At 39.1% G+C, this 8,029-nt stretch overlaps 1 long non-coding RNA gene across 1 annotated transcript; it reads left to right on the plus strand.

The window, feature by feature from the left end:
* The first annotated feature begins 5,187 nt into the window (after window positions 1-5,187).
* LOC125175261 (uncharacterized) lies at window positions 5,188-7,751 on the plus strand. Its single transcript, XR_007155724.1, has 2 exons — window positions 5,188-5,241; window positions 6,355-7,751. It is a non-coding gene; the product is annotated as an uncharacterized LOC125175261 (long non-coding RNA).
* Window positions 7,752-8,029: the final 278 nt, after the last annotated feature.

Genomic DNA, 8,029 nt, shown 5'->3' on the forward strand with positions numbered 1-8,029 from the left:
TGAATAGTCTTGGAGTCTTTGTTAAAAATCAATGGCTCACATTTTGTGGGTTTTTTCCTGGACTCTCAATTCTATTCCATTGGTGTCTATGTCTACCATTATGCCAATCCTACACTGTTGGATTTTTTTGCTTTGTAGTTGAAGTTTTAGAACTGGGAAGCATGAGTCCTCTGACTTTGTTGTTTTACAAGATTATTTGGCTACTCAGAGCCCCTGGTAATCCATATAAATTTGGGAATTGATTTTTCCACATTTTTAAAAAAATGTTGTTGGAATTTTGATGGGATTGTGTTGAATCTGTAGATCACTGTGGGTCTAGCTCTTGTTTTTTTCCTGGACTATTAGGATGATCAAGAAGCCTTCTCACCTCATTCCAGAGGGACTAACCTTTGAAACTTCTTAACCAGAAGGTTTAACAACTGCCCAGCACTCTGTGCATGAGGAATTTGAAAGAGTAAGCCAGTCAGAACGTTCAGTGCCTATCTTTTCTCCAAGTACTGGCTGAGTGCATCATTCAAAACACCAACACATCTCTCTTTTGCATTTGTTCCAGCCTGGAGATTACACTTTAGAACCCACTGTCTTAGTGGTGCTTGATGAATCAGCACCCAATTGAGGAACTGAAATTGAACCAGCTGGATATTTTAAGGCTAATTGGGAAGCATTGAACTAACTCTTAGCTTTCCAGTAACTATTCCCCTTTTGTGAATGTATTTTAGTCCTTTTGTAGTTAAATATATTTTGCAATTCATATATGTATTGGCTAAGGATGCATTCAATTGCATGGAACAGAAGATGTATTTTTCTCATATAATAAGTCCAAAGGTAGGTGTTTCCTGGCATTAGTTCAGGCACTCAAAGATTTCAGGGCTAGCATCTTTACAGTTCTTTTTGCCTTTCACTCATTATCTCAAGATGGCTTCACGACTCCAAGTATCATGCCCACATTCCTAACAGGAAAGGGCGGGAAGGGCACCCCAGAGCTTATATTAAAGAGATAGAAACTTTCCTAGAAGCTTACAGAAATCTCCCCATTATATTTTGTTAGTTAGATTTGTGTCCCATGGTTGGACAACCCTGTAGTTGCAAAAGAGCTGAGAATTTAGGGAACAGGATTGTCATGATTACCTTCAACCAATCCTGATCCATTGCTTGGAGCTAGGCACATTACTTTCCTAAACAAAATTGGGTTTCCTGAACAAAATTGGGATTCTGTGGGCAAGGAATAAGAAGAAATAGGGAATCAGTGTACTAGCAGATGTATATTATTTTATTATATGTTTCCTTAACACTTTCTACCTCTTGTGGGCTTGTTCTCATCCTTGATATTCTAAGAATACCAGAAGTCATCTTGATCGTATTGTCTTTATTTCCTTATTGGGCCTACAGAGTGGTTTGGACACACAGTGAATACCCAATGAACATGGGGTGATCTCACCAATAGACAAACCAGAAAGTTGCCATCTTCAGGAGAATATGTGCAGGAGAGGGCTGGAAGGTGGTGTTCCTCTTCTGTTGATAAAAGCCTGGTTAGGTTAGTGTAGAGACAGTAGGGCATGGCCATCCTGTTGGGCTGTAAGTAAAGCGGGGAGCAGTGTTGCAGGCTCCATGTCTTTAAAGTCTTAGTTCACAATACCCATGATACTTCCTAACTGTATCCTTAAGTGTTAAAACATTCTCTTTTCTTGCCCTTTAGGAAAAAATGCCACGTTTGAAAATGCATCTCATCAGTGATTCAATCAAAGAAATATCTTAATGAGAACATGAATAGGAAAAAATTCCCCAACATTGTATCTGGGTAGACTTCAATAGCTAATTTATATTTCCAAATATGAATATAAATCAAAAGGCTAAATACTGGAAAGTCAAAAATATTCCATATTTGGCATTAAAGTCAGGGAATTGATCACATTTGCTGAGTGTAGCTTATAAAAAGTGCTAATTTATGGCTAAGTAATTAAACTGGGAGACAGATGGAGAATCAAATGAGTTTTCCCCACATCCAAATTTGCATACAGTTTCTGATGGTGCATTCTCTCGTTGCTCTATACGGTGGGCTCCAGTTTTGGAAGAACATGAAGAGCTATTTATGTCAGTTTTGCTCAAGCATCTCCAAAGAAAGAAAAGGGGGATGATCCAGAATCACAAACTGAGATAAAATACAGAGCTCAGTTAGAAGTTCTGTCCTGCTCCTCATTCATTCATTCCTTTTGCTTCCATTCCATGATGGGAATAGCAGGCAACTGTGGAATTATGCAATTATCTCCATCCTCCATTGTGTAATGGGAAGTGCACTGGTCCAGGAATCAGAAGGTAATTTAATTTCAGTTTTCTCTGTAACTAGCTATGCGACGTTGGGCGACTCTCTTCTCTCTGGTCCTTAGTTGCCTCATTAGACATTGAGTTTAGTGTTGACTAGACTATCTCTTGGCAGTATTGTATGGTGGAAAAAGCAAGGGCCCTTTTGATCTTGGACCAACCACATACAAGCTGAGGAATATTTGACAAATTACTTTAACCACCACTTGTGCTCCAGTCTCTTATCTGAATAGATTATCTCTAGGCAGTATAAGTATGTTAGAGAAAGCAAGGGTTCTTTTGATCTTGGATTAACCACATACTACTTGAGGGATCTTCAACAAATTACTTTAACCACCACTGTGTGCTACAGTTTGTTATCAGCAAAATGGGGCTGTTGGGTGATTTCATGCAAAACTCTTAGACAGTGCTTGACATGTAATAAGTACCTCTCAAATGTTGGGTGCTGAGTATCTCTAAGACTGTCTCCTGCCCTGAGACTTTGTGAGTCTATGTGTCTGTCTATTCTCTGAGTCTGTGAAGGAAGGTAACTTAATGATAGTCAATCTAGCCTACTCCCACCCTGCATCAGGCTTGCAATTTCTGGAAATCGTTAGCAGGGATTATTTAACTGTCTGGGCCTTATTTACATTGCCCTTGATGGCACAGTGCCACCAGACATAAAGAGTTCAATCCCTCCCAGGCCAGGCCAGTGCTTACACCCACCAGGGCACATGGTTTATCAATTAGTATTGTCTCAGAGTTATGCTGAGTTGCCAGTGAAACTCGTAGAAGAAAACCCTAACTCTCTTCTCCATCTTCCATGCCTTCAATCCCAACATTTGGGAGAGAGGATCTGGGTGTCTCTGCCCCTGGGATGACATGAAGTGAAGCTCTGTGATCTAGACTTGGGCTGTCAGACCCCTGTACTCAATCCACACATACACCAACACAGTGGGTGCCAAGGAGAGAAGCAGCTTCTTCGTCATGGTTTGCAGAGACCACTTTGCAGATGGTCATGGTCAGGGCATCCGGGTGCCACTTGGTTTTACAGTCCCTTTCATTTTCATTTTTGTCCTGTAGTCAGTTGTTAGGGATGACAAAAGCATGGAAGTGTTTAAAACAGTTTGAAAAGATGCCCATGGCGGGCATCACTGTGTGGCAACCAGTCTGCTTTCCTAAAATTATCTTCACTTACTTCTTGATGTCTTACTGTGATAGCCAATCAAGATGCTCTGCCCTTCCCTGCCCAGGAGGTAAGAAGTGGGTCCAATCCAGGCAACTTGGCTTCTCCTCTTACTGAAATCTTAGGCAAAATGGCTAAGAATGGGTGCTGGGCATTCTCCATTCATCATCTCTTTGGTTCCACTCTCCGGCCACCCACCCTGGTCAGTGTCTTAGGAAGTTGATATTTACAGCCTACCTCAGCAGACTTCCTTGACCTCTAGATTCCATTTGTGTTTGGCTAGTGGAAAGCACTGGTGGGAGACCAGCGGATAGAAGAAGAGTGAACTTGGTTTTCTTTTTCACCTTCCTCCCTCCCTGCCAGGCAGTGTGGTTTGGTTCCTTCCCTCTACTAATGCCTCAGCTCTGGATAGGAGCTCCAAAGATGAGTAATTTCTTTCCAGTTTAGTACCATAACAGAAGGCCAGTCCTGATGACCACTCTTTAAAAATCAGTATCAATGTGAGTTGAAAACTGTCTGGAAGCTCTGAAAGGATTGTTTTGTTTTTCAAATATCAGAATTAACTTATAACCTCTTTCTTTTTTGTGTGTTATAATCAAAGCATGATTGTATTTAGTATGTATGTATGTAGTATGTATGTATTTAGTATGTATGTATGTATTTCCCCATATATACTTTAAAAGTCTTTTAAAATATTGAGATAATTTACCATCATAAAATTCACCCTTTTAAATTCTTTTTTAATGTTTATTTATTTTTGAGAGAGAGAGAGAGAGAGAGAGAGAGAGAGAGGCAGAGAGAGAGGGAGACACAGAATCTGAAGTAGGCCCCCAGGCTCTGAGCCTGATGTAGGCTCGAACTCACAAACCACAAGATCATGACCTGAGCCGAAGCTGGATAAAATTCACCCTTTTAAAGTACACAATTCACTGGATTTTGGCATATTTCTAGAACTGTACAGTCACCTCCTCTATCTAATTTCAAAACATTTTGTCATCCCAACAAAGAAACCTCATACCCACTAAGCAGTCCCTCTCCATTCCTCCCTTCCCCTCAGCCACTGACAACCATGAATTATTTTCTGTCTCTATAATTTTTCCTCTTTTGGACATTTCATGTAAACTGAATCATACAATACATAGTGTTTTATGACTGGTTTCTTTCACGTAGCATAATATCTTCAGTGTTCATCTCTGTTGTAGCATGTATAAGTATTTCTTTCCTTCTTACGGCCAAATAATATTCCATTGTAGGGATATACTACGGTTTGTTTATCCATTCATTGGTTGATGGACATTTTGTTTCTACTTTTGATTATTATGAATAAATGGTGCTATGGGTACTCATGCACTAATTTTTTTCTAAACATCTGTTTTCAGTTATTTTGGGTGTATACTTTGCAATGTATACTAGATCATATGTTAATTCTATGTTTGACTTTTTGAGGAATCATGAAACTGTTTTCCAGAATGTTATTGTCTATCTTGTTATTGTCTATCTTTTGATTAGAGTCACTTTAGTAAGTGTATCTCATTATGGTTTTATTTGCATTTTTCATTTTTTTAATGTTTATTTATCTTTGAGAGAGAGAGAGAGCAAGCTGGGGAAGGGCAGAGAGAGAGAGGGAGACACAGAATCCAAAGCAGGCTCCAGGATCTGAGCTGTCAGCATAGAGCCTGACACAGGGCAAGAAACCCATGAACCGTGAGATCATGTCCTGAGCTGAAGTCGGATGCCCAACTGACGGAGCCACCCAGGTATCCCTGATATGCATTTTTCTGATGACGAATGCTGTTGAACATCTTTTCATGTGCTTATCAGTCATTTTTATGTCTAAGTTTATGTTTTTATTTGGAGAAACAGCTAATCAAATCATTTGCTCATATTTTAACTGGGTTGTTTTTTCATTGTTGAGTTCTAAGAGCTTTTTATATTGTAGGTGCAAGTCCTTTATTAGATACATGAATTGAAAACATTTTTCCTATTCTGCAGGTTGTCTTTTCACTTTCTTTGTGGTGTTCTTTGAGCACAAAAGTTTTTAATTTTGATGAATTCCAATTTATCTATTTCTCTTGGGTTGCTTGTGTTTTTAGTGGCATGTTTAAGATACAAAGATCCTAGGAAATTCTTACCCACTTTGTATTCCAATATTTCCATGTCCCATGAAATTCTTACTATCTATGTTAGATATTCTGACGTTATCCTCCAAATCCCTTAACCACCCTTCCACCTGTTTTTCTTTCTGTATTACATTCTGAATAATTCCTTCACATCTATCTTCTACTTTGCCAATTCCTTTTTCAACAGTGTCTAATCTGCCACTTTTCTATTGAGATTTAATGTCATTGGATATATTTTACACTTGTAGAATTTCTGTTTGGCTTCTTTTCAAACCTACGTGTTCTCTTCTACAGTTATTTAGTTGTTTATTTGCTTCTTAGGGTTTCTTAAATATCTCCTATTTAATCCTTTACTTGTTTTTAGCATATTTAATTTGTGTTATTTTCCAGATTGTTGATTTTTTAAATCTTAAAGTCTTAGGGTCTCTAATCCTTTTGTTTCTTTTGTCTTATGATACCTGTGGATTGTACGTGCGTATGCATGCATGTGCGCAAAGTATATATTTGTAAGTTCATCTTTAGTCGGACTTCTTCTGTTTTGTGGAAATCTACAGCAGTTTCCTTGCAGAGAATCTGAGAGAGCATGTTGCATTTTCTTCTTCTGTGTTTTTTTTTTCTGCCTAGAACTAATTTTTATATTAATTTCCAGTATTGATTTTTCCCGGCCTCTACAATTAGTATAAATTAAAATCTCAGATGCATGAAGCGATGGCCTAAAGGTTTTTAAAATTTTTTTTTTTTTTTACCCAGGGCCAAAGAAGAAAACAGATGAGCTTTCTCTCTTAACTACTGGCTGTACTGACAGATGAAGTTTTTCTGGTCCACCCTTCTGCTGAGATTACAGCTATTTGACAATCCAGCTCCAAACAGGGGTTTTGGCTCACCAGTCTTCATCTTGCCCTGGGCCTCAACACCTATCCCCACATGAACACTGAAATCCAAGTCCCTTGGTCATTTGAACCAACAACTACCTCCTGTCAGTCACATCCTGCGGTGTTAGCTCACATGGCAGTTTTCAGTTCTGTCTTCTATGTGGCCCACTGGGATTTCTAGTTTCTTGTGAGCTCAACTATGACTTTTTTAAATGAGTTTTTAAGACCTATGTTTCAAAAAGGCAATGGATCTAGGATTTTATTGAGGGAGGTTTGTGTTATTTTAGCTTGCCATCTTGCCCCTCCCCATCATTGTTTTTAATAAAGTTCTGCCAACAGGTCACTGTTACGGGAACAATATGAGCTTTAGGCTCAGTATGTCTAGCAGCCTACACTTACGGGAGATTTAGTAAGGAGGAAAATTCTCGTTACGTTGAAGGTATACTTTTGAGCTTGTTCAGTAGGGCTTATTGTTTTTTACGTCGTCACTAACATACAGGCGGAAACAGGGGGTTGAATTATTGTGTTAGGACTAATTACTTGATGTGTGAATGATTAGTTATTTTGTCTTCATTCCTCTCTATTTGTTAGCGTCTCTACTGTTGGCTGGACCATGGAAAATGTGTAACAATCCTTAACATTTAAATTTGTTTTAAATTTTATCTTGACTCCAATGTAGTTGACATACAGCATTATATTAGTTTCAGGCCAATCATTAAGATCTTTGATGGGACTATAATTGGAAAGATACAGGAATGGTGGGCTACAACAGGGTCTGAATCTTCACCATCTCTGCTCTTGTCCTCTTATTCTACATAGATGTGAATCTGATCACTGAACCTGAACCCCGCTACTGGACTATACTGTTACTATGCGAATGTTCAACTCTGCTCTATAGAACTATACAGCTCTCCAGAGAGTCCTCTTTAAGGACTCTTTATATCCTGTAGGAAATAATCTATCTGTTTATTTATTCAACAGATATTCACTGAATGCTGGCCAGATGTCTGGCACTGGGTTGAGTGTGGTCATTGGGGAGATAGAACCACCAAGTTTCTGGCCCTCACTCTTTCAACCAGAGCAGCCCTGTTGGTTTCTGTTTTCTAGTTGGCATTCTGGGTAAGGGGGTTCTGCTGTGTAAAGAAAGTTTGAAATCCTCTCTCTGTGACATAGCGCCCTTATTTTAAAAGAAGTTTCTATTAAGCAAAGCTATTTGGGGACCATGGCTTAATAGCTGTATGTATAAATAAATTGTACACCCAGCACAATGATGAACACCTAGTGGGTATGTGTGTTATTCAGGGTGGCTATCGTTAGCTGCTATAAAAAAGTGACCCCAAACATATAAGGTTTATTTCATGTTCATATTATATGTCCATTGCACATCTGTGGCTGTGTTTCACGTGTCATCCTACTTTGGGACGTACGCTGACAGAGCATCCTCTATCCTCTTTCCTGGCCCATGGTGGGGGTGAAAGAACTTGCCGGAACCTATATTGGCTCTTACAGCTTCTGCCTGGAAATCACACATGCCACTGCTATGGACTTTTCAC

The sequence above is a fragment of the Prionailurus viverrinus genome, chromosome C2 (assembly GCF_022837055.1).
Source record: "Prionailurus viverrinus isolate Anna chromosome C2, UM_Priviv_1.0, whole genome shotgun sequence".
NCBI classification, from domain to species: Eukaryota; Metazoa; Chordata; class Mammalia; order Carnivora; family Felidae; genus Prionailurus; species Prionailurus viverrinus.